At 34.1% G+C, this 25568-nt stretch overlaps 1 pseudogene; it reads left to right on the top strand.

Moving 5' to 3' along the window:
- The first annotated feature begins 9424 nt into the window (after window positions 1–9424).
- Window positions 9425–11626, top strand: LOC105762086 (pentatricopeptide repeat-containing protein At2g17140-like; annotated as a pseudogene).
- The last annotated feature ends 13942 nt before the right edge of the window (window positions 11627–25568 follow it).

The raw sequence follows: 25568 nt of genomic DNA, 5'->3' as shown, positions 1-25568 counted from the left end.
GGAATTAAAGAAAAGATTGGTAGCAACACCAATTATAGTAGCTCCAGAATGGACCTTGCCATTCAAACTCATGTGTGATACCAGCGACTATGTCGTGGGAGCAATGTTGGGGCAGAGGAGAGACAAAATACTGTGTGCAATATATTACGCTAGTAGAACTTTGACAAACACACAACTTAATTATACCACCATGGAAAAAAAGTTGTTAACTGTGGTGTTTGTGTTCGATAAATTTTGTCCTTATCTAATGGGTGCCAAGGTCATAGTTTACATAGATCATTCGACTATTAAGTACTTGGTGCGTAAGAAAGATGCCAAGCTGAAATTGATTAGCTGGATACTATTTCTACAAGAGTTTGACTTGGAGATTTGAGATCAAAAGGGGACTAAAAACCAAATTGTTGATCATTTTTCAATGTTAGAATCAGGTAATGGAGATGGCAATGATAACTTTACTAAAGAAGATTTCCTAGATGAAAAATTATTAGTTGCCAAGGCATTACCCTGGTATGCTGACATAGTGAATTCTTGGCAAGTGGTGTGATGCCGCCCAATTTAAACACCCAAAAAAGGCAAAAATTTCTTCATGATGCTATGAAGTATTATTGGGATGAACCCTTCTTATTTTAACATTGTGTTGATCAAATCATCGAAATTGTGTCCCTAACGATGAAATACATAGTATTTTATAGCATTATCATTCGACTCCTTATGGAGGATATTTTGGAGGAATGAGAACTTTCGCTAAAGTAATCCAGTCGGGATTCTATTGGCCAAATTTGTTCAAAAATGTTCATGAATTCTTTCAATCATGTACCATTGTCAGAGAACGGGGAATCTATCTAGGAGACATGAAATGTCGCTATAAAGTATACTAGAGATTGAGTTATTTGATGTATGGGGAATAGACTTTATGGGTCCATGTGCACTGTCAGTAGGAAAATTGTACATACTTTTGGCAGTAGGTTATGTTTCTAAATGGGTAGAAGTGGTAGCCCTAGCTACTAATGATGCTAATTTAGTATTGAAGTTCCTACACAAGAACATCTTTACAAGATTTGGTACACCTAGAGTAATTACCAGCAATGAAGGATCCCATTTTATTGTAAACTGGTGGCCAATGCCTTGCGCATGTATGGGGTGAATCATAAGGTTTCTATGGCATATCATCCCCAAACAAATGGACAATCTGAGATTTCTAATAGAGAAATTAAACAAATTTTGAAAAAAATGGTGAATCCATCTCGTAAGAACTGGTCCACCAGACTGGATGAAGCTTTGTGGGCCTATTGGATTACGTTTAAAACACCATTAAGGATGTCACTGTTTAAAATTGTTTATGGGAAGCCATGTCACTTACATGTTGAGCTTGAGCACAAAGCACTTTGGCCTATCAAGAAGCTGAACATGGATTGGGCTACTGCTGGCAATAAAAGTTTATTAAAGTTGAAAGAAATGGAAAGGTTTCAGGCACAAGCATATGAAAATGCTAAACTCTACAAGGAAAAGACCAAGCGATGACATGATAACATAATTATGCTAAGACAATTTGAACCGGGACAACAGGTATTACTGTTTAATTTTAAACCCAATTTGTTCCCTGGTAAATTGAAATCTCATTGGTCAGGTCCTTTTGAAGTAGTTTAAGTATTCTCACATGGATCTGTTGTTATCAAAGACATGAAAACGGGTGTTACATTCAAAGTTAATGGACAACGCTTGAAGCACTACTAGGGTGCTTATGTGGAGCGTGGCAAGCAAAACATCGACCTTCGAAATGCTTGGGTTAGCAATTTTTTTATTATATTTTAATTATTTGCTTTACTTTAAATTCATTTTTTTTATTTTTGTTTGTTGGTTATGTGCTAAATTTTTATTTCATGCCATTTCATTTCTGATTTTTTTATACATTAGTGCAGTTTTTCAAAGGCAAGATAAAAAAAATCAAACTTATTAGTGTGTACTAGGAGGACTATTGTTGTAACATTACAGACGAGCATTCTATCGTCAAAAACTGGGTGATAAGGTGTTAAATTATCAAGGGTTGATCGGGTAGAAAAGTCCAAAGGAGTGATTCCTTGAGCATATTAACCTAATAATTTTTTTGGGAAACCTTAGGAAGACAACCTATATTGTAGGGCTAGGTCACTTTATCTTTTCTCCCCAAAAATTTATTTTCTTCTCGCCACGTCACAAACTTCCCTAGCAAGTTTCATCTTCCTTAAAACTGTCATCATTAACCCCCCTTATTTCCCTCTCCCCAACTGTTCACGTTTTATTTTTCACATAAAGCTCGCACCTTTATAGTTTCTTTATCTTCAACCTCTACTCCATTTTCTTTACACTACATCTCTCAAAGATTTATCTTTATTCTTCTTAATGGCTTGCGTCAAGAGTGCTTCTAAAACTGTTGAATCACCACGCACTGGTGCTTCCCAACCAAAGACATTCTTCAACTCTGGTGCAACCACAAGGCACTCAAATAATATTTTAAAGTGTCCCTTTTGTTTTGAACAGGGATTTTTGTTTAAGGATGAACCTATATACGATATGAAGAGTCTGCATTATCGATAGTAGAGCAGCATGGGTGGGGCATTTTTTGTTTGCACCTAGAGGATATTTTGGGCAGAATAGTTAAGGAGTTCTATACCCATGTGAACTCCCCTAATTCTCCTTTCATCTATGTCCAGGGCACTTCTGTACCGTTTGATGAAGACCGTATAAATGCCCAGTTTGGCTTTAGAGAGGTCCAAGATAAACATATCAAGTTTGCAAATAACGTCACAACTGAGGGTATGACACAATTTTTGAAGGCTTTATGTGTCGGGAGCACACAATGGATTGCCTTTAGTCAAGAATGCTACGCTGTTGAAAGGGCTTCATTGTAACTGATTGGGAAGGTGTGGTATCACTTCCTGAAAAGTCAAATTATGCCATCTACGCACAATACCACTGTTTCAAGGGAAAGGATGCTTTTGTTGCATTCTATTATAAAAGGAAGAACGATTAATGTGGGAAGGATCATCTTTTAAGAATTCCATCGTTGTGCTGAGAAGAATGTTGGAAGTTTAAATTTTCATTCACTCATTACTGCATTATGTAAAACTAGTAATGTTCCTCTTAATGATGCTAAGGATATTACCCCTAATAAGGGTGGACTCACAAAGGAAATTTTTGCTAAGCTTCGAGGTATTGATACTGCCTCAACAACTCGACAGAGTCAGGCTTCTACCGCCACACGCGTTAACACAAAAACACCTTCAATCACTCAAGGATCATTTGACCAGCAAATATTGAATTCCCTAAAGTAGCTAGAGAAAAGGATGTCCCTATTTGAAAGTCAGCAGTACCAACTAGCTGAAGAGTTGGTCCAGGCTAAAGAGCAGCAGGCTCAGTATTGGTCACATTTGAGGGGTAGAGATTTGGCAGTTAAGCGATCTCTTCAAAAGATTTTTTCAAAGCCAGTGCCAAAGTTTCCTGTTTTCCCTATGATTTTGCTACCATCTATTAAGACTGGGTAGAACCAGCTCTAACTACTACCGGAGTTGACTCAGTAAATAAAGATACCAATGCTGATGTTGGACAAGCTATTGAAGAGACCAAGAAGTCAACATCTGTTGAGCTTGGAAAGGATAAATAAGAAGGAAAGGAAGGATAGAATGACCCTACCACTACTACTACAACTCCTCCACAACAAAAGGCAAAACTCCTGTACCACCATCTCCACCAACCTCTGTGACTACACAAGACTATGCAATTGATCTGTTGATCGATGATCTCACGAAGACTGATAAAGAAGGTGAAGAAGTAAACCCCATGAAAAGGAGGATGAGGTATAAGGTCAGTGCCCGTAAGTCCACACGAAGAACTAAATAAAGTACCTACAATATAGTCCAATCCAGATAAGTTTTTTTTCTTTTGATGATCATGCATTTCATTTCATTTTTCCATGACATTTGTCTGTCCATAACTATATTTTTGTCGTATGCACATACATTGAGGACAATGCATCCCTTAGGTTTGGGGGTGTATTGTGCATTTAGGTTGCACTTTATATAATATAGATGTTTTGCCAATGCATTGTAACCATCGAAGTATTGTTTTGTTTATAAGAAGTACAGTTTATACTTATTATGTTCGATGATGAGTCGATATATCAAGAATATGTGATCGTAGATTGGGTGAATTTAGCTTAGGTTAAGATGCTGGAAAATTAACTCCTAAAAATAGGATATTTTATACTCAAGCTTAGTTTAGATGGGCAGTGTCTTTACCTCCGGTGAGGTTAAAAACAGCAGTGGCGGTGAGATTAGTTACTGTAGCGGTGAGATTGGATATTGTAGCAGTAAGATTAGAAACAATGGTGGAGTGTGTGTTTGGATTCAAACGCAGCTGTAGCGGTGAGGTGAGAATAAAAAATGACAATTAAGGACATCATATTAGAATTGATATATAATAGAAGTTTTTTAAATTATTTTACTTTTTTAAATTATTAAAATATGTGAATTTATAAATTCATTTAATAAAATATTAAAATGTATCTTCCAATATTTTAATGAATTATATAATTAATTTAAATTATTTATTAGATAAAATGATAATTATTTTTAATTTTTTATAGTTAAATATTTTTTATAATAATGATAAATATTATTTTCACAAATAGTAACATTATACTTGGATCAAATTTTGAAGTATCTAAACGGATGATTTTTAATAAAAAAAATATAGTAACATAAGACATAACAAGTTTCATTATTACTAGAAATTAGGTTATGATACAAAATGTTTTTACAAATATGGATTCATTAAACTAGTTGCAATGGTTTCCCTTAACATCGTGATTTCAAAGTCACTTTCTATATTAGAAGAACTCGATTCACCTCTGTCAAACTGGCTTGAAGAGACTGGCATGTCGGGAATATTCTCAAATTCTCGAAAATCCTCATCATTTGACCAAGCATGTCTTCGAATGTAATTATGCAAAACCATTGTTGCAATAACTATTAAAACTTGCTTGTTGAATGAATAACTTGGAATATCTCTTAATATTGGCCATTTTTTTCCACACTCCAAATGTTCGTTCAATCACAGAGCGTAACGAAGAATGGGCATGATTAAAGATTTCTTTTTTTCCAGATACTTGATGATTATCTCGACGAAAATCAGGTAAATGATATCGTTCCCCCCTATATGGACCTAGAAAACCTGCCATTTGTGGATATACTGAATCCACAAGATAATATTTTCCTACAAAAAAGTAAAACATAATATCAAGTTTAAAAATAAATTAAAAATTTTAATATTTTTTTATGTAAAAATTAATTAAAAATTTAAAGCTCAACCTGGTGGAGGGTGTGGAAACTTTAACTCTTGTTTTCTAAGTGCTTGCAAAAAAATTCTACTATCATGTGATGTTCCTTCCCAACCAGGAAATGCAAAAATAAAGCACATGTTGAAGTCACAAACTGCCATAATATTTTGAGTTGGTTCACCTTTCTGTCCGATATAAGGTACTTGACAAGAAGGCAAAATGCATGCTTTTATGTGTGTTCCATCTATGGCCCTAATACAATCCTTTAAAATAAATATAAGTAATGAGATAAAAGTTAGAAATTATTTATATTTTAAAAATATAAAGATTATGTAAAATTTACCTTAAAGTGAGGCCAATATCTTGTATCATGTCGAATATGGTTCGGTACTTCCTCGAATTAACCTTCAGTGGGTTTAATCATGTCTATTCCCATTCGGGCAAATATATGCAACATATGAATAAAAATTCGACTAACAGTTCCCCCAGATCGTTGAAATCGCTCTGTTGCATTTGAATTTGATTCTCTATTTCCAAGAATGTACAATGATGATGCTAACTTCTCCATCGCCGATACTTTCCCATTCTTTAAGCCATAATTTGTTTGCAAATCATGCAACAAGCTGTGAAATATATTTGTTGGCATCCTAAAACTATTCATGCAACGATTATCGTGCTCATTTAATATTTTTCCACCCACATTTGACCTGTATAATTTGAATCCATACATGGTTGCATAGTGAAATAAGTTTCATGGTGTACCATTACACTGCTTAACACATATTCTTCCTCTTCATGATAATTGTTGTGCTCAACTTGGGTAATAATTGTGGCTATTCTTCGTTGAGCTTCTTCACTTAATTCAGGGGTATCATAATGCATATCAAAACTATTATACATATTGTTAAATTCATCCATAACCTGAAAAAGTAATCAAATGAAAATAAATTAATATTTTGTGACATTAAACTTGATTAAAAGCATAGCATAAAAATACCAAACATAAAAAGTATCATACATTAGTTTTACATATAAAAAAGTAGTATAGTTATATTCCAATAATAATTCTAAGGAGCTTAATGTGGAGGTGGTTGATGGTATGGTTGGAAGGGAATTGAGGATGTTGCTGCCAAGGATGAAAATGATGCAATTGGATTTTGTTCAGCATACTCACGTTGAAGCCACGAAACCCTATCATCTGGATCTAAGTTCAAAAACACTTCTCATTTCACTGGTATTTGGAACATTTTGGTGGCAAAATAATACAGTTCATTTTTTTTGGAATTTCATCTCCCAAAGCACGCAAATCATCCATTGCATTTGAAATAGTATATTGAGAGTGAGGACAAATAATTTCGTTCACTGACTTCCTTGGACTAGCCATACTCTCACACAATTTCTCAATCTGAGTAGTTAATGTATTTCTTGATGATTTTCTACTTGAACTTGATTTTTTTCCTTTACCGTGTATAGCCCTAAGTGTTTGCTTTTTTCGACTAGGAATTTCATGAGAAGGGTTTGATGATACCTCATCAGGAGGAATACCTTCATTCTCGTTACTATGTTCATCTGAATCACCAAATCCCTCATTAGGTGCATCATCACCCATAGGAACCCTACTTGGAAGAACACCAGACGAAGGTGCCCATGCATTCTCTCCAGTGGCTACAATGCCACCAAACATTTGCCACATTAACTCATTCAATCCTGGTTCAATTCCTTTCTTCTTAAATCCTTTAAAATCAGGATTTTCCTACATAACATGTTAAATGTTAAATGTTATACTAAGATTTTTAAAATTGTAAATTATTAATTTCAATAAACTTTATGCATTAAAATAATGATAAAGTTAACACTAACCTATATTTTTGAAGCCCACCATTCTTCGGTAGCATCAACCGTCTTTTTAGATGGACACCATCCAATACATGTAAGCAACTCCCTCCATAACCTCTATTCCTTTTTCAATGTATCCCACTTACTTTTCAATTGAGGTTTTCCATAAATTTTTTGTGTTTTTTCTTGAAAAAGAGCAATGACATTTTCCCATCCTTTTGAGTTTAGATGAGTTGCCGGTCTATTACCAGTATTGACTTCATTCACGCAAAGTTCACAAAATATCAACGTCAGCTCATCATCCCAAACAGCTTTTGTTGCTAAGGTACTATCTCCCTCCACAAAACTTCGTGTCTTTACCATCTATTATTATTTTGATTTTAAATGTCAACCGACATAAAACCATAAATATATAATTAGATATAATAATATAGTTTCATAAAAAATAAGAATAACACATCACGAATGGATGAAAGCCATAATATGAACACTAAAGAAAAATTCTCAAAGATCCATTGTAAACAATAACAAGGATATAGAAAGGATAATTGATTATGACTATTTTTTGAAAAGTGTAAGCAAACTTGAGCAGTTGGTTTTTCTTAGCAACACTAGTCATCAAATTTTTATTTACCGTTCTAGTTTATCTTTGGAGAGCTTTAACTTTGTTTATAACTGGACTAAAGTGACTTGTTAATCTTTTATCCTTATCCTCACCTCATTCTCTTATCCTCACAGCCTCAAGAAAAGTCCATTCCTCCCTTCATTTCACTTGTTAATCTCTTGGCCAAATGGGGTTTCTTTGATAAAGCATTTTCCCTGTTTCAATCTATAAGAAAAATGTTCCCACAAAACCCACCTTCAATCTGTTTATACAATGTTCTCTTTGGATGTTGTATCAAAGAGAAAACACTTTATTATTTATATATCTTTTTTGTCCATTTTTAATGCTTTCAATGGAGACCTTGTGAAAAAATATCCTAAATAATAATTAGTATATGTGGCCTTCCTACCTTTTCTTCATCAAAACTACTTTTTAAAAATTAATATTACAATAATCTCAAACCCTAAACCCTAAACCCTAAAACCCTTCAACTTTATCAAAATTCATCTAATTCATAATAAATACATGAATTTGAAATGTTAATTTTGCTTTAAACTAATGCTTTTAAGTAAGTAATTTTACGATAAGGTTTAAAAATATTATTCAAATAATTTTCAAGATTAAGTTATGAAAATTAAAATAGAAGAGCTTTTTCTATTTATAAAAGAAAAGTGAGATAGAAGAAATCAAATATAATGAATAACAGTTAAGTTATATTTCATCATTAAGAGGAGAGTTGGATAACATTCACAAAATCATTAATACATCTATTATTTATGTTTGTGGTTTACCCAGATGACTTCTTTTGCATTTTAAAATGAGGTAGCACGGATAATTTTTAAATTTGGTATTTAATATATATGAATATCAATTAAATAAATTTTAAATATAAAATATTTATAATGTATCATCCAAACACCGAAAAGAAGTATCCTAATATTATTTACTAATTAGAAAATAACATGAATGCTAGTTTTATTTTAATATTTATATATTATATTTATATTTATAATAGTATGTCTTTAAAGTTCCCATTAGTTTTGGACTGAATTAATTGAGCTTTACCAAACATTTAATAAAGGGGCCTTTCTTTCCTTTTACAAACAATAGGTTAAATTCTTCTAAATTATGTTGGTAACCTTGTATTATTCATAATTATTCATTGTTCCCCACTAATGTACATTTTAGGTAATAAACTAATAATACAGTGGAAAGGGGAAAGGAGGCTTTTAGTAGTTTTGACTTTTGAGTGTCAACCTAGGCAATTGAATTGAGTTTTGGTCGGTGGAAGGATTTGGATACATACCGTTGATGATGAAATGCATTCATTTTTCAGGATTGTAGTGTTGAAAGCATTTAGTATCAAGGATTTTAGGTGTTCTGCTTCTAGACAACGGGACTAAGGGCTCAAACGTTCGTTGCTAATCACTAGAAATGACTTGGTGACAGAATGGTAGCATGTATAGATAGAAAATAGAAGCTCGGTCTCTCCATTATCAATAGAGTTAGGCTAGTTAGGCAACGAAAAGATCAGATATATCTTATATGCTATTGACTTGAACTTTGTTTTTGAGTAATACACTTCTCCGGAGACTTATACTTTTAATCTTTTGATTTGTTGGTTATGTGATTTGGGTCATTTGGAGGATGTCCGAGAGTTGTTTGATAAAATGGCTGAGAAAGGTTGCTTGCCGAATGAGATGGGTTTTATTGTAAGGAGTGGTCTTTCCCCTGATACAGTAACTTATAACACTTTATTGCATGGCTACTGTCGTAAAGGGAAGTTATCTGAAGCAAATGCTATTCTAAATGAGATGATGAGAAATGGTTGTGTCCCTAATACTTATACTTGTAATATTTTGCTGCATAGCCTATGGAAAGAGGGTAAAATATTGGAGGTAGAAGAGTTATTGCAAAATATGAATGAAAAAGGCTATGGTGTGGATACTGTGACCTGCAATATTGTAATTGATGGTTTGTGTAAAAGTGGGAAATTGGACAAAGCTATGGAAATTGCACAAGAGATGTGGACACATGGAAGTGTTGCTCTATGTAACCTTGGAAACTCATTTATTGGCCTAGTTGATGATGTTAGCCGTACCATGAGATGTATTCCTGAATTTAGTTACATATTCTATCATAATCAGTGCTTTATGCAAAGCAGGAAAGATAGATAAAGCTAAAAATAAATTCAGAGAGATGATGGGTAAAAACTTGCAACCCGATGCGGTTATTTTTGATACTTTCATCCATATTTTCTATAAAGAAGGAAAGATTTCATCTTCATTTCGAGTTCTCAATGACATGGAGAAAAAAAGATGTAATAAGAGCGTACAGACTTATAATTCACTGATACTTGGCTTAGGAAGTAAAAATCAAATATTTGAAATTTATGGACTTGTCGATGAAATGAGAGAAAGAGGATTACTCCTAATGTTTGCATATACAATAACATTATTCATCTCTTTGTAAAATGGAAAATACAGACACTACTTCTATCTTGGATGACATGTCGCAAATGGGTATAAATCCTAATATTTCTACCTTCGGGATGTTAATAGAAGCTTCTGCAAGGCAAGTGATTTTGGAGTAGCGAAGGAGTTATTCGAGATTGGTCTTAGTATATGTGGTCACAAGGAAGCCTTTTATAGTTTAATGTTCAATGAATTACTTTCGGTGGGCTACTTTGAAGCTAAAATGATCTTTGAAGTCAGATTAGATAGATCTTTTCATCTGGAAATTTCCTTTATAAGGATCTCATTGAAAAACTTTGTAAAGATGGGAAGTTAGAGGAAGCTAGTGGTATTTTGCACAAGTGATTATCAAAGGATACAATTTGACCTGCATCATTCATGCCTGTGGTTGATGACTTGGGTAAAGAGGAAACAAGCATGAGGTGATGAACTTGCAGAGAAGATGTTGGAGATGGCTTCAGATGGTAGAGTGGAAAATAAGATATCTCGAAAACCAAAGGAATTGATCCATAGAAAAGAAACGAAGTATGTGGAGATAACTGGCAAACAATAGTACACAGGTATGGCTAAAGTAGTAATTTTGTTTGGTGCTAAATGATAATTGCCAAATATAGACAGTAGTGAACTATAGTCTTCCCTCAAAAAAGTATTAAAGAACCATTATCTAATAAAATCACATATGTTATGTCATGACACTGCCAGTAAAGCCTTTGGTATCCTAGACTCCTATATGTGATATATTTTTAATAATGTCTTTACCTGGTAACCCATCACGTTCTTTTCTATTGCTGTAGTCGTATATTGTTCTCTGTATACCATTATCTAATACAATCCTAATATTTCTACCTTCAGGATGTTAGTATATGTGGTCACAAGGAAGCCTTTTATAGTTTAATATTTCTACCTCACGCACAAACAAATGAACCCAGATAGTTATTATTTTTTAGCTAAGAACAAGATGAGAAGGAAAAATAGAAACTACCTTGATACAATTCAAACACATATATAGAGTGGAAAAAGAAGGGTTTTGACTTACCAGATCAAAGTTGAGAACAAGATTGATAGGATGAGTCGAAAAACAGAGTTTCTTTGAGTCTGCTTGTTGTTGGTGGGGTTTTGTAGGAGTGTCAATTGAGGAAGAGTTGAAGAGCTTTCACCGTTTTCAGCAGAATTTGGCTACCAAATCTGAAGAAAAATAAGATTGGGAAATAAATTAGTTTAACTTTCGAGGATAAAATGGTAAAATAATAAATAAAAGTAAGGGTATTTTTGTCTGTTAAAAATACCAACAGCTCAGTTAGGCTTCCATTGCTACTGAAATCTCCAGCTGATTTTCAGCTGACCAACGTGGTGGAGATGCAAACTTACTGGACTGACCTGCTGAACCAAACAGCATAGCAGTGAGGTTGGTACCATATTTTCCCCCCAACTGCACCTTACTGGCATTAAAAGCCAAACCAAAGGAAGCCTCAATTTGTTTGTTTTTTGGGGGGGATATAGTAAGTATCTTTTAATGAACTTAGGGATTTTTAAAGCCAAACAATAGTTATATTGCCATAACATTATTTAAATAAAGGACAATTGGCACTCCACTATTTAGAGTTGCCAAGCAGGTCAACATCACTTTGTTTGATTCATTGTGTTGTTAATTAGAAATGTGAGTCTAAGCAAGAGTGTGTTTCATGGAAATAAAATTAGGGGCACTCCGCTGTAGCAACAAAGACTAAGTAGCTAAGGAGGTAGTTGTATGCTTCATCCATCTTTTTAGTCAAAAGTTTGAGCTTTACGAGTGACTTTTGGTTTAAATTGTGACATGATTGAGTACTCAGCAATTCGGTGTATGCTCCACTGTGATTGCCAAGTCAAAGAATTTTGTGACAAGCTAAATTCCCTAATAATAATACCATTAAAAAACAAAATAACCATAAATATGATTAATATATTATGAGTAGGCTTAAAGCAAGTAACTTATGTTTAGGTAAGTAAATTAGAAGATGGTTTCTATAGGCCAAAAGAGAGAATACATGAGTACTTAGGAGATTATGTGTTTAGGGAGAATTTTTTGCTCTGCCTTTATTGAGCAACCCTTTGACACTCGAACGAGTTTTAGGAAAAAGGATATTGTTGAGAACTGATGTACTTGTTATTCTTTGAATAGCCTGGCAGTATGAGTTGGTTTGGTGCACTGGCAAAATTTTGGTATTTATGCATGCATATTTTGCTTGAGGACAAGCAATAACTCAGGTTTGTGGGTGTGATAACTCTTGAAAATAGTTATGCGATGGACTATTTTTATTAATTCGTGAATATTATTTTATCTGTTCACAAGTGGATTATGCCATGGCTAACCATGGAGTTTTGATTTTGAAGAATCAGTAAACCCCTTTTGAGGTGTCACCCCGTAGGACCCGTATATCATTTACACGGTGCCACCCCGAAAGACCAGTTGATAATCATTTACACAGTGTTGCCTCGAAGGACCTATATATCGTTTACATGGTGTCGCCCTAAAGGATAAGTAGATAATCGTTGCATGATGTAGTTAAACTCCCTTGAATCCCCTATCAATCCACCCATTCCTCCATTATGCCAACTTTCCTATCTTCAACTAACTCATCAAAGTAACTCCCTTCGTACTCCACATCTTAAAAAAAATACCTTTCACACACAACAATTCACTTATTACTACAACATATAGTACGCTATATTTTAATACATTAATACACAAACACATCGTGCATTTAGAGAGAATACTAGCATTCATTCATATGTATCCACGGCATTAATCATGCATAGTTTGCTCATTCATCATAATTATATACAACCATGGATTTCAAACTAAACTTAGAATAGACACTCGAGTAGAACACTTTAGTAGCCCAACAACAAACAACACCCAAAGCAGGGTACAAAAACTTACCTTAAATCCTTCGTCCTTGCTAGCTTACCTTGTCCAAACACCAAAGCCTCCTTTGTCCTAGAAGCTAAGCATGACAACCCATACACCAACTAAACCGAGGGTAATTAACTTAGAAACCCAGAATCAAGTCTCATATATGAGCTTTATCAAAGATTTCAGAAAGCTTACTTCTCTTTTCCCAATTTCACAAATACAGGAAGATAAAAAAGCTTACCAGTTCCCCGAATTCTCTAGTTTTTAGTCTCAAACCTCATAATCACTACTCCATGCAAGAATCTCATTGTCTTCCTATTCTTTGGAGCAACCAAAAAAGACGATGAAGATGAGAAGAGAATTATAAACATAATTGAGAAGAAAATTTTCCTCTACTGAATAAGACTTCTCACACATATATATATAGCCCTTCTCACACAATCACCAAAGCCCCAATTAAGCCATTCATCGGTAATTATTTTGTCTCCCACTAAGGATCTACCCAGCTCCATTCTAACTGAACCAGAATTGAGACTCAACTAATTACTAATCAATCACAAAATTTTTCCAAGTTTTCTAGTAGAGTCCACCGACTTACTATTTTATTCGATTAACTCCCAACTCTCTTTTAAATTCGAGACTTTAATGAAAATTGGGTGTGACATGTTACATCACTTCTACCTAAGTTACAAGGAGTCATGGTTCGACATAACATTTCCATGATAATGTCATCATGTAAAATATCTATTTATCCTTGATATCTAGGTTAAACACAAATTATGGAATTGCCACACTTGTATAACCTAATATCTTGTTTCTTGATTTCCCGAGTAGGCTAAGATAAACAAGTGAGTGGGATATCTCATATCAACTCATTTGAGCATGACCATCCATTTGTAGTCTCACTCGATCAAAAGGCCTGAGATATTGCTCCCATTATGTGGGGGACAAATCTTATCTTAATCACTTACATCCCTTTACATAGATTGTGGCACACCCAATATCAGTCTTTATAGTACAACTATTTACGGAAGACATTTGATTGTGTCATAGCATACAATTCCTGATGTTGAAACAATGATGATCTCAAGTCTAAGAATCATACATAAAATTATCAGTGTGAGAAATTTCGTGACTATTGCTTAATAATAAAAGAAGCATTTTCATGGAGGATCAATTCGGTTTATTGTTCTCTGACATATACTTATGTATTGACTTGATATCACACATCCATAACAACATTTTCCATCAACCAAACACATATTAGTTTCAATGCATTATTGTTGTTCAAGCCCACAATAATACTTAACTAAGGACATTTAAGAATGATCATATCATTTTTAGGACTTTATCATTATACATCTTATTTAAAAAAGACTGGAAACAATAATGGCAATGAATTTATTAATAAACTAGGTAAAAGTATGTTATTACAATCAATATATGATTGGTCTTTGGACATACTCCAAAAAAATGATCAAGGGATCTTTTAAAGCAAAAGGTGCAATGGCTATTCAACCCTTAGAACTTGTGCATATTGACGTATGTAGTCCTATGAATGTCAGTGCGTGAGGCAGTTATGAGTACTATTTAACCCTCATAGATGACTATTCTATATATGAGTATGTACACCTAAAGCATTGCAAGAGTGAAACCTTTGATAAAGTTCAAGAGTTTCGTGCAAAAGTGCAAAAGCAATTAGGTTTACCCATAAAGACATTTCAATCTGGTCAAGGTGAAAAGTATTTATGGGATGAGTTCTTAATATACCTATGAGAATGAGATATTATCCTAATTAACCATGCTAAGTACTCCAAAACAAAATGATTTAGTAGGAAGACTGAACAAAACCTTATTAGACATTATTTGTTCAATGTTTAGTTATTCACAATTATTGATATCCTTTTGGGGATACACATTATAAATGACTTAATCTATTCTAAATGATGTATCAACTATGGCTACGCCAAAAATTTCATATGAATCGTGGCATGGTAGGAAGTCAAGCCTAAATCATTTTAGAATTTGGGGAAGCCTGGGCCACATATTAGGAAAAGATGTGAAGAAGTTGGATTCATGGATGAAATTGTGCATGTTTGTTGGTTGTCCAAAAGGACCGAATGGTGGATCATTTTATAACCCAAAAGATCAAACCATTAAGGTGTTAACACATGCTACTTTCCTTGAGGAAAGCTACATGAATGATTTTAAACCTCAAAGTAGATTGTTACTAGAGGAACTTTCAAGAAATAAAGAAAACCCTCCAATTTTAATTTTAGATCCAACTCTATATAGTAGACCTGCAAATGGTCAACAACATAGGGAGCTTTGTCACAGTGGAAGGATCTCCTAAAGGCCTGATTTCTTCCAGTATAGCGGAAGTGTTTTTAACACTGAGTTTGTCGAACAAGAAAATGATGACCCACTTACATTTAACGAAGAAATATAGAGTGTTGATTCCAAGCTCTAGAAAGTAGCTATGGAAGTTTAGATGGATTCGATGAAATCCAATTCAATGTTGGAACTTGTATACTTATTGGCTGGGACGAATTTCTAAAGTTCAAATGGGGCTCGATAATTGTCGTACGTCATTGGATATGCGATCAGTATTCATATATGATGTTAATGCAAATAACATACATCTAATTCAATCAAATCATATAATTACACAATTTAACTACACGAACTTACCTCGACGAGTGTGCGTAGGTACGAAGGCGACTAATCTAATATTTTCTCTTTGCCTCGATCTAACTCCGTACGAGGTTTGATAGGATCTATACAAATGAATTTAAATCATTTCAATATAATTCTCATTCAATTTAATCCAACACAATTTTTGATAAAATTGCCATTTTGCCCCTATACTTTTAATTATTTGCAATTTAGTCATTATCTCATAAAAATGGAAATTTGCACAATTTCATTACAACCCATCATAGCTGAATTATATACATGCTTATAACAGCCCACATTTTTCACAAATTCACAATTTTACCACACAATTTATCACATTTTTTAATTTAATCCTTAATTGATAATTTCATCAAAAATTCCTTTACAAAAGTTGTTTATCTAACAACAACCATTCATTTTCTACCATTAAACTTCAAAACCATAACATGTTAATCAATGGAAAAACTCAAATACTTTAACAGTTTCACAAATTAGTCCCCGGGCTAGCTAGATTAAGCTACAACGATCTCGAAAATATAGAAATTATCAAAAACTGGACAAAACACATACCTAATTGATGGAAACAAGCTTGTCGAACCCTAAAGAGCAAAAAATGGCTTTCTTCCTTCAATATTCGATTGAAAAAAAAGATGGATAAAGATGATAGCAAATTTGGTTTTATTTATTTTATCATTTATGACTTATTTACAAAATCAACCTTCATTAACTTTAAAAATTACACTAATTCCAAGCCATGTACATCCACAATCACATTTAATGCTCTAATTACTATATAAGGACCTCCACTTTAAAATTCTATAGCTATTAGACACCTTTAGCTATTAGAACACAACTTTTGCACTTTATGCGATTAGTTCTTTTTATCAAATTGAGCATTTAAACAGTAAAATTTCTTAACGAAATTTTTATACAGTATTTCTATCATGCAATAGACCATCAAATAATAATAAATTAATTTTTTAATTTGAATTTGTGGTCCAAAAACCACTGTTCCGATTTCACTGAAAACGGGTTGTTACAGTGGAAAAAACCCTCCAAAGAGGATAAAAAACTACGGGTAAAGATAATTTTACTATAATGTCAAAAGAATAAAGAGTACAAACTGTGGAGATAAAAACTAAACCTTGAAAACTCAAAAAACAAAGAACCTTCAAAACGTAAACACAAAATTCTCCAAAAGTGTATGAGTTTTAATCTTTTAATGGGTGTGTTTTCTAAGGTTGTAAAAGAGCCTATTTATAGGCTAAATTCGTAGGTTAAATAAATTATGCTAACAAAATGCTAAATATATTATAATAATAAATACTAAATTTTCTAGAAATAAAATATATTTTGTTTAATTTGATTTGCAAGCAATCTCTTATTTTATTTAACAAGAATTTGGGTCACACAACTCAAACACTAGTGAATATATAACTAAAGGAAACAAGCATAAATTTTGCAAACTATGTAGGTCCATATACGAACTTAAGCAAGCATCCCACTAATAGAATTAAAGATTTGATCAAACGGTTAAAACTTTTGGACATGAGCAAAATGTATATGAACCTTGTGTTTATAAACATATTATGGGTGAAAAGGTAGTCTTTCTAGTTTTATATGTCGATGACATACTACTTATTGGGAATGATTTAGATGAAGCTAACTATTTTCTAAGTATTCTAGGTATTCCATTAAATTTGACGGTGAATCGACCATTTTAGTCAATTCAGTTAATAATGGTGATCAAATTAACAATTTTTTTAAGGTGACCAAAATAGGAACGACCTAATTTTAGAGTGACTACTAGGGTAGTTTACCCTTACAATTACAATCAAATACATATATGAATAGCCTATAATTAGAATAAGTGTTAGATAGTACATCAAAATAATAATTAAAATATATTTGAAGCCAAACTAAAATAGCTCTAGAGAGGACCTAGACATGATGGAATTTAAGCCAGTTTCTATTTTTTTCATTAATTCATCAAATAATTTGGCATGATTTATTTTTCATAGAAATAAATGATGGTATGAATGATACAGCACGTGTGTGGAACATGATCATAGCTTGTCTAATTTGCCGATTTAACCTAGATCTATAGACGAATGTAAACTAAAACGAGAAACAACGAAAATAGATTAGTTGTCACAAAAGAGAGTCAAAAGAAATTAAAACAAAAGAAAGATGAACCGACTGGTATAGAGTCCAAAAGAGAACGAATTAGGGTTTCTTTGATGGAAAGAAACCGTCCTTGGACCTCAAGCAAACACCCTAACCAGATCTGGAAAAACAAAACACAAATAGATTTGTTAAAAGTGATTTTAAAGACAAAAACAAAATGTTTTGTGCAAGAATATTTGAAACAACAAGAACAGATTAAAACTCCTAATTTTGATGTGTTTCTTGTTCGAACAAGATAGAAGAACGTCTTTCTTGAAGCAACATTAACCTAGAACGAAAATCAATAAAACCAGCAAGCCAAAACAGTGAGAACTAACTTAAATAAGCAAGAAAATATAAATTAAGGATAGAAAAGAGAATATGACATCCTAAGAAGCCTTAGAAACATTAAGAATTTACAACTCCTTTCAATAGCTCTAATTCCCCTCCAAGAAAGAGATCTTGGCAAGAAAAAGCTTGAAGATGGTTTCCACAACCTAAAAGATTATTAAAACAACTTCTAAAAGAAACTCAAGAGCAATTCTTGAAGAAAAAGTCAAAGGGAATTATTATTAACTTAAAAAAACAAAAATCAATTGTATATGTATAAAGGTAAATGTCTATGCTACTTATAGGCCCCCAGAATAAGTTTTCCTAACCCTAAGGAATAACTAACATGACAACTCATAAAAAAATAATTCTAAGTGTGGACTTTTAATGGGAATTCAGCCAAATGAATTAAATGGGCTCTTTGGGTTGATTCTTACATGATGATCTACCTATTAAAATAAAATTGAACCTATAGTTTAAATATTTTACAATTTGGACCACTTTGAAAATTTGGCCTAATATTTAATTAAATTACTTTCTAAACTTTAGGATGGGCTTGTAGACATTTTAATAGGCCATTTTTTCAAGAGCTTGGTCTTGTGATCTATTTGCTTTCGAAATTGACTTGTTCAAGCTCGTACATGAAATACAATGCGCCTTGGCTGCAAGATTTGGTTTCTTGGACCAAGATTTCCAAGATTCGAAATCTTGATTTTCTTGATTCTTGAAATTGTCTGAAACAGCAAAATTGAACCAAGATTTGGTTTCTTGATTTTCTTGAAAACAAGAAAGTGAATCTTGATTTTCTTTTTCGGTCGTGTGCACATCTAGGGCCTTGGTAATGAAATCTTAGATGGCCCCGTTCAATCTTGTTCGGATTTGCTTGGCCTTCGACCTCGTTATTGGGCCTTGAGGAAAATTGATCCTATCATGTTCATGAGCCTGATTTTGGGCTTTGAGACTCACATCAATGACATATATAACTTGGGATTATTTTATATAATTTAATAAGCATTATACCTTTTTTTTTCCTTTGCCATTTTTAATTGTGGGTTTTTTTATTGAAGTTACAAGTTCAATTACAATTACAATCAATAAATATTTGAATTAGCACATCGAACTAATAATCAAAATATATTTGGAGGAAAATTAGAATAGTTCTAGAGAGAACTTATACATTGTGGGATTTAATCTAGCATTATAGTTTTAATATTTTCAGTTTATTAATCGAATAGTTTGACATGATTTATTTTCACAAAAATATATAATGATGTAACATATATAACTTAGTAATTTTTGTACATTTTGACAAGCATTAGGCCTTCGTCTCCATTTCTCTTTTTAAGTGTGTAATTTTTATTTATTGAAGTTACAAGTTCAATTACAATTGCAATCAATACATGTGTAAATCGCTTAGAATTAGAATAAAGTCTTACAGAGCACATTAAAATAATAACTAAAATATATTCAGAGACAAACTAGAATAGTTCTAAAAGACCTAAATGTGATATGACTTATAAAGACCTAAATATGATAAGATTTAAGTCATAATAAATGTCGAGACAAACCACATATAACTTTTAAAAAAATTGAACTTGAAACATCAAAGTCCCAAAGCTTTAGCATTTACCAACCTTGCTAAAGTCTCGTAGACAAGTGCACACTAAATATTTAACTATAAAAAAAATATTAAAGTGAATATGTCATGTTAGAATTTATTATTAAATAAGTAATAATAAAATTAATTTCGCTTGTTAAGTTATAGCTCGGTTGACATCATGTTGTTTTTTGTGTAAGAGGATGTAGGTTCAAACGTATTTAAGTATATTTATCCTCTAAGAGTTATGGGTAGTTTTAGGTATTGTAAAATAAAAATAAAATTCTCAAAATTCATACAACTAGAAACTAGGTTATTGTATTAATCACAAATTTGGAATTTAGTCTACATACTTTTATTTTTAGAAATTTAGTCATTCTAATTTTAAATTTCAAAATTCAAATTTAATTATTAACATTATTAACATTATTTTGTTAAATTCAAAATATAAATTTTAAATTTACTGAAAAATACAGTACTTATAATATATTTTAACCTTTAAAAAACTACGGGAAAAATACCATAAAAAGCCCTTTTTTAAATTTACCGAAATGGGCCGGTATTTTATTATTTACCAGAATGGCCCTTTTTCCCCGAAAGCGCGTCCACGTCAGCGCGATGTCAGGGGACGTGACAAAAAATCGCGTCCCTGAGGGTGCGCTTTGCTTATGTGGACGGAAATTGCTCCCTTAGGGGCACGTTTTGTTGCCACGTAAGCGCTCTCTTGGGGACGCGTTTTGCCCGCGCGTGAACAATAGCAACGGCTACTTTTTTTACCATTGGTGATCCCCCAACAGTACAAAAAAAACTATAAAAACCCCCCCACCTTTATTTTTTTCACAACTAAATCCTTTCTCTCAATTTCTCTCTAATATTATCTTAAATTCCTCTCAAATTCCTCTCAAATTTCTATTTAAAAGAGCTTCAAATTTTTAATTATTTTTAAAATAGTTTTAAAATTTATTTTTTGAATTTTTAAATCGTAAAAATTTGTACCAATTTAGCAATGGTAGGAATTGATTCGTCTTGATGACAAGCATATATCCGTGGAACAAATGAAAATGGTAAGTATTAAATTTAATTTTTAAATATTATTTAAGATTTTTTTATTTATGCAATTTTAAATAATCATTATTTTATTATTTGTTATAAAAGTCTGTAGATCGGATATTGCAATGTTTTATCCGCAATATGCATGGTCCTCCATCACCGTTGGTAGAGAATTACTTGCGGGAGGCGGGTTTTTGGCAAGTGGCGATGGTAGGCTGGGGATGCAAGTTGGACCTGAAACTCATCAATGCGTTGATTGAGAGGTGGAGACCTGAGACGCACACATTCCATCTTCCATGTGGAGAGTGCACTATCACTTTGGAAGATGTCAATTTGCAATTGGGTTGCCAGTGGGCGGGTACGCAGTCACCGGGTCTGTTCAATCTGGTGATTGGGGAGCAGTATGCTACGAGCTGTTGGGCATTATTCCGGAGAATATTAACGGAGGTCGAATCGTGATGGGCTGGTTACGAGACACATTCCCGGATACAAATGATGATTCAACCAAAATAGAAAGAATCCGATATGCTCAGGCATACATTCTTCAAATAATTGGAGGTTATCTGATGCCGGACTTGTCACAGAACCTCGTGCATCTAAGATGGCTGCTGAAACTCGTTGATTTTCGAGCAGCTGATGAATTTAGCTGGGGGTCTGCCATGTTGGCAACATTGTACCGAGAGATGTGCAGGGCGATGCGACCGAATAAAGTGAAAATCGGAGGTTGCTTGTCACTACTACAGCCATGGGCACGGTTTCACTTTCCATTTTTACGTCCTCAAGTAGACCAGCCGTATATATTCTCACTTATAACGAGGTAAATTTTATATTAGATTTTATAATTATTACGTAGATTTAAAATATAATCGAATGCTAAAAATTTATTTAATTAGGTGGAACCATCCGGCAAGTTATGCTCAATTACCTACCTCTCTTGAAGATATACGGCTTCTATTGGACCAACGGTCGGAAGCACAAGTAAGTATTAAATAAAATAGATATTTCCATAATGAGATAGTCGATTGGTATTTAGTATTTAGTACATAACTAATATTTCCATCATGGTCATATAGTTTGAATGGACACCATACGAGGATCCGGCAATTCGGGCAGTAATTCCGGATGAGTACTTCCAAAATCGAAACGGTTGGCATGTGAAAGTCCCATTGGTCAACTTTGCGACTATGGAGATGCACCAGTCAGACAGAGTATTACAACAATTTGGATTCCGAAAACCGATTCCCGTGGCACCTGAGGTATTGGATGATCATCACAAAATTGACCTACGACAATTGCATACAGATTGGCCGAGATTCTGGTCACACTACATCCAAATGTGGGAAGATCGGTATGACTATATACCTACTCGGGAACCGATCATCATTTCAGAGTTAGCGTGCGTGCCGAAATACATGCCATGGTTTAGGATCCATGGGAAGCCGTATTTACTCTCGCCAGAGGAAAGGCAACAACAATTGCATGTCCAAAGGGAACGACATGGCTCTTTAAATCCAAGAAGAAGGGACGACGACGCAGGCCCATCAACGAGGCCCAGAAATTCACCCAGCCCATCATTAGCGCCCATAACTTCATCAGGCCCAGCAACAGCACCGACACAGTCACTCGACCTAGCAGTTCAACTGACGATACCCACGGCACAGCCTTTTCAGATGATGTCAGGTGCGTATCCTAGCTCTTTTATGTATCCTAACCCTTATATGTTTCCTTTTTCTAGTCTCATGGCAGGTTGGAGTCAATGGCCCGGTTCATCTCCATTTTCGATTATGCTGAGTAGACCGCCGATGTATAGGCCATCGTCACAGGAGGGATCACAAGAGGGGCCGTCGGGGAGCTCTTCTTTTTACCAAACCCCATCACCGTATGGGTTTCAAACACCTTCGCTGTTGGTGATGCAAACACCTCCACATTCACTATTCTATCAATGTGGCTCATCGTCCCAACACCGACAACCAGATCCCCTACCGGATGAACCAGAATCCCCACCGGAGCAACCACAACCCCCGCCGAAAGCTGGACAAAGAAGGAATCTAGCGCGAATCGCTTAATGACCGCCATGTCACAATTGAATTCAAGACACGGAGATTGATTTTTATTTTAATATATTTGTACAAAATAGTTTATATTAATGTAATAAAATACAAAATAGTTTATTTTGAATATTTTGATATTATTTGATGTAATAAAATACAAAATAGTTTACTTTGAATATTTGATATTATTTGATGTAATAAAATACAAAATAGTTTATTTTGAATAATTTGATATTATTTGATGTAATAAAATACAAAATAGTTTATTTTGAATAATTTGATATTATTTGATATAATAAAATACAAAATAGTTTATTTTGAATATTTTGATATTATTTCATTTAATAAAATACAAAATAGTTAATATTCTTAATAATAGAAATTCTTTTAAATAAGGCAATATGTTGAACACTTGGCATATTATTTCATTTAATAAAATACAAAATAGTTTTGAATAAAGTGGTTGTAATTTACTTTAATATTTTTAATGAAATAGATTTAAAATAAGATAAGTAAATATTTTGAATATTTGTACCAATTTTTGATTTCAAAAAAATATAAACAATACAAAGTTGTTTACAATGACGTTCAACTATTGTGATTTGGGCATGATCGGCTTGTATGGCCTGGATTCCTACACCATCCGCACAACTTCTGTTGACTGGTTGTTTCTCGGATATCCATATTGTTACGTATTCTAGTCGAGAAAAGTCGACCCTTTGGTTTGCGACGCAATTCTCTATCCGGTAACAGCTTAAAAGGAGCAAGCGATACAGGCGGTCACTTACGTTCATCTAGGATAGGTGGGAAAATGTGTCTCCAAACGTTGTACATGTTTTCTAATTTGTACACTTCATTGACATAGCTCATCGGATCTAGACGGAGATTCTGACAAGCTGCAATTACATGAGCGCATGGATAACGAAGTGCATCAAACATCCCACAGTCGCAAGTCCTATTTCGCAAGTGTACACGATATTGCCCGCCAATAACACCTTGGTGCGGTCTGTCAAACTCTGTCACGCGAAACCATAAGTTGTCTCGATCGTGACACACTGTGTGCATGGTGTTCGCCCGCGCCTTGGCCTTGTTAATTTATTGCAGTATTTTACTGCATCATACATGGCCTCCCTGTATCTGGCCTGCATAACTCGCTGCTCGCTTTGGAAATAGCGCCGCCAAACGAAAATATGTCTCTCACACAACCGATGTTATCGGTAGATGGCGCGTTCCTTTTAGAACAGAATTTATGCATTCAGCCAGGTTTTAGGTCATATGACCATATCGTAGGCCGCCGTCGTATGCCCACTGTTCGAAACGTATGTTACAAAGGTAGTCTACACCTTCGTTGTTAATTGAACGCAAAACTGCCAACATCTCGTGAAAACAGTCTTTATTTATTTCATACCCTGCCAATATAAGTTCATATCGAATATTACATACCACTTTTTCATTTACAATAAATTCAAAATGGCAAACGAAATAACACAGATAGAGACTAAATACCCATGTTGGTCACTTGTCATCGTTCGCTCTTAGATGGATATTGCATGTTGTAGTTGGAAGCAACGTGCTTTAGGCAATATCGATGGTGTGTGCGCTGCCATAAGCTTCCCTGTCGATCAAATGCAGCTAGTATACCGGTGCCCCGATTGAAATAACACAGATATTAGGTTGGGGGCACACATGCCTCATTAACCTAGATAGAAAGAAATCTCAGTCATCAGATGACTCCCCCGGTGTTATTGCAAACGCAATTGGAAGAATTCTCCCACCACCATCCTGTGCCACTGCAAGCAATAGTCGATGAGTATACCTACCAAACATAAAGGTACCGTCAATTTGTACCAATGGCTTGCAGTATGGAAATGCGTCTCGGCATTGCTTAAAAGTCTAAAACAGGCGTTTGAACACTTGGCATCCACGTAGCAATCGGCCATTGTAGTACGCATGTTCCGTTTTAAGGTCTGTGATGCAACATGGGACGTATCTCTCTAGCACTTGACACCACTACCATATTTCATTATATGAAACGTCTCACCCACTATGCATCTTCTCCAACGCCTTCTGCTTAGCTATCCAAGCCTTGCGGTAAGAGAGCGTATACCCAATTTGGCTACGAATATTGGCAATTAAGACTGGCACTGAAGTCCTGGGATCTGCCTTCACCGTGGGTAGTATCAAGCTAGCTAACATAGGTGAATCCATCTTGGGATGATCTTGGGAAACAATTATAAACGGAGTACATTAAATAATGCAACATTACATAATAACAGTATTATTCAGAAACCGTCAATACTGTACCTGCAGCACATGTATGTGGACCTTTGTACTTTTTTTTATCTCCCACAACCCTGTCATTTTCATCAACGAGGTGTAGATTTTCCATGAACATGTACCGTCTTGCATGGCACACTTCACCTCAAACTTATCAAATTTAGATTTAACCACGTGGTAGTTAACGCCGTTATTGATGCTATATTGTTTCAAAGCACCAATAAAACCATCCTTGTTGGAAAATTGATTACCAACTTCAAATTCACCCGAATCCAGCCCCGAACTTGTATGATCACGCAA

Source organism: Gossypium raimondii, chromosome 12, assembly GCF_025698545.1.
Source record: "Gossypium raimondii isolate GPD5lz chromosome 12, ASM2569854v1, whole genome shotgun sequence".
Classification (NCBI taxonomy): domain Eukaryota; kingdom Viridiplantae; phylum Streptophyta; class Magnoliopsida; order Malvales; family Malvaceae; genus Gossypium; species Gossypium raimondii.
The sequence above is the reverse complement of the archived record's forward strand: the minus strand, read 5'-3'. Positions and strand labels throughout refer to the sequence as shown.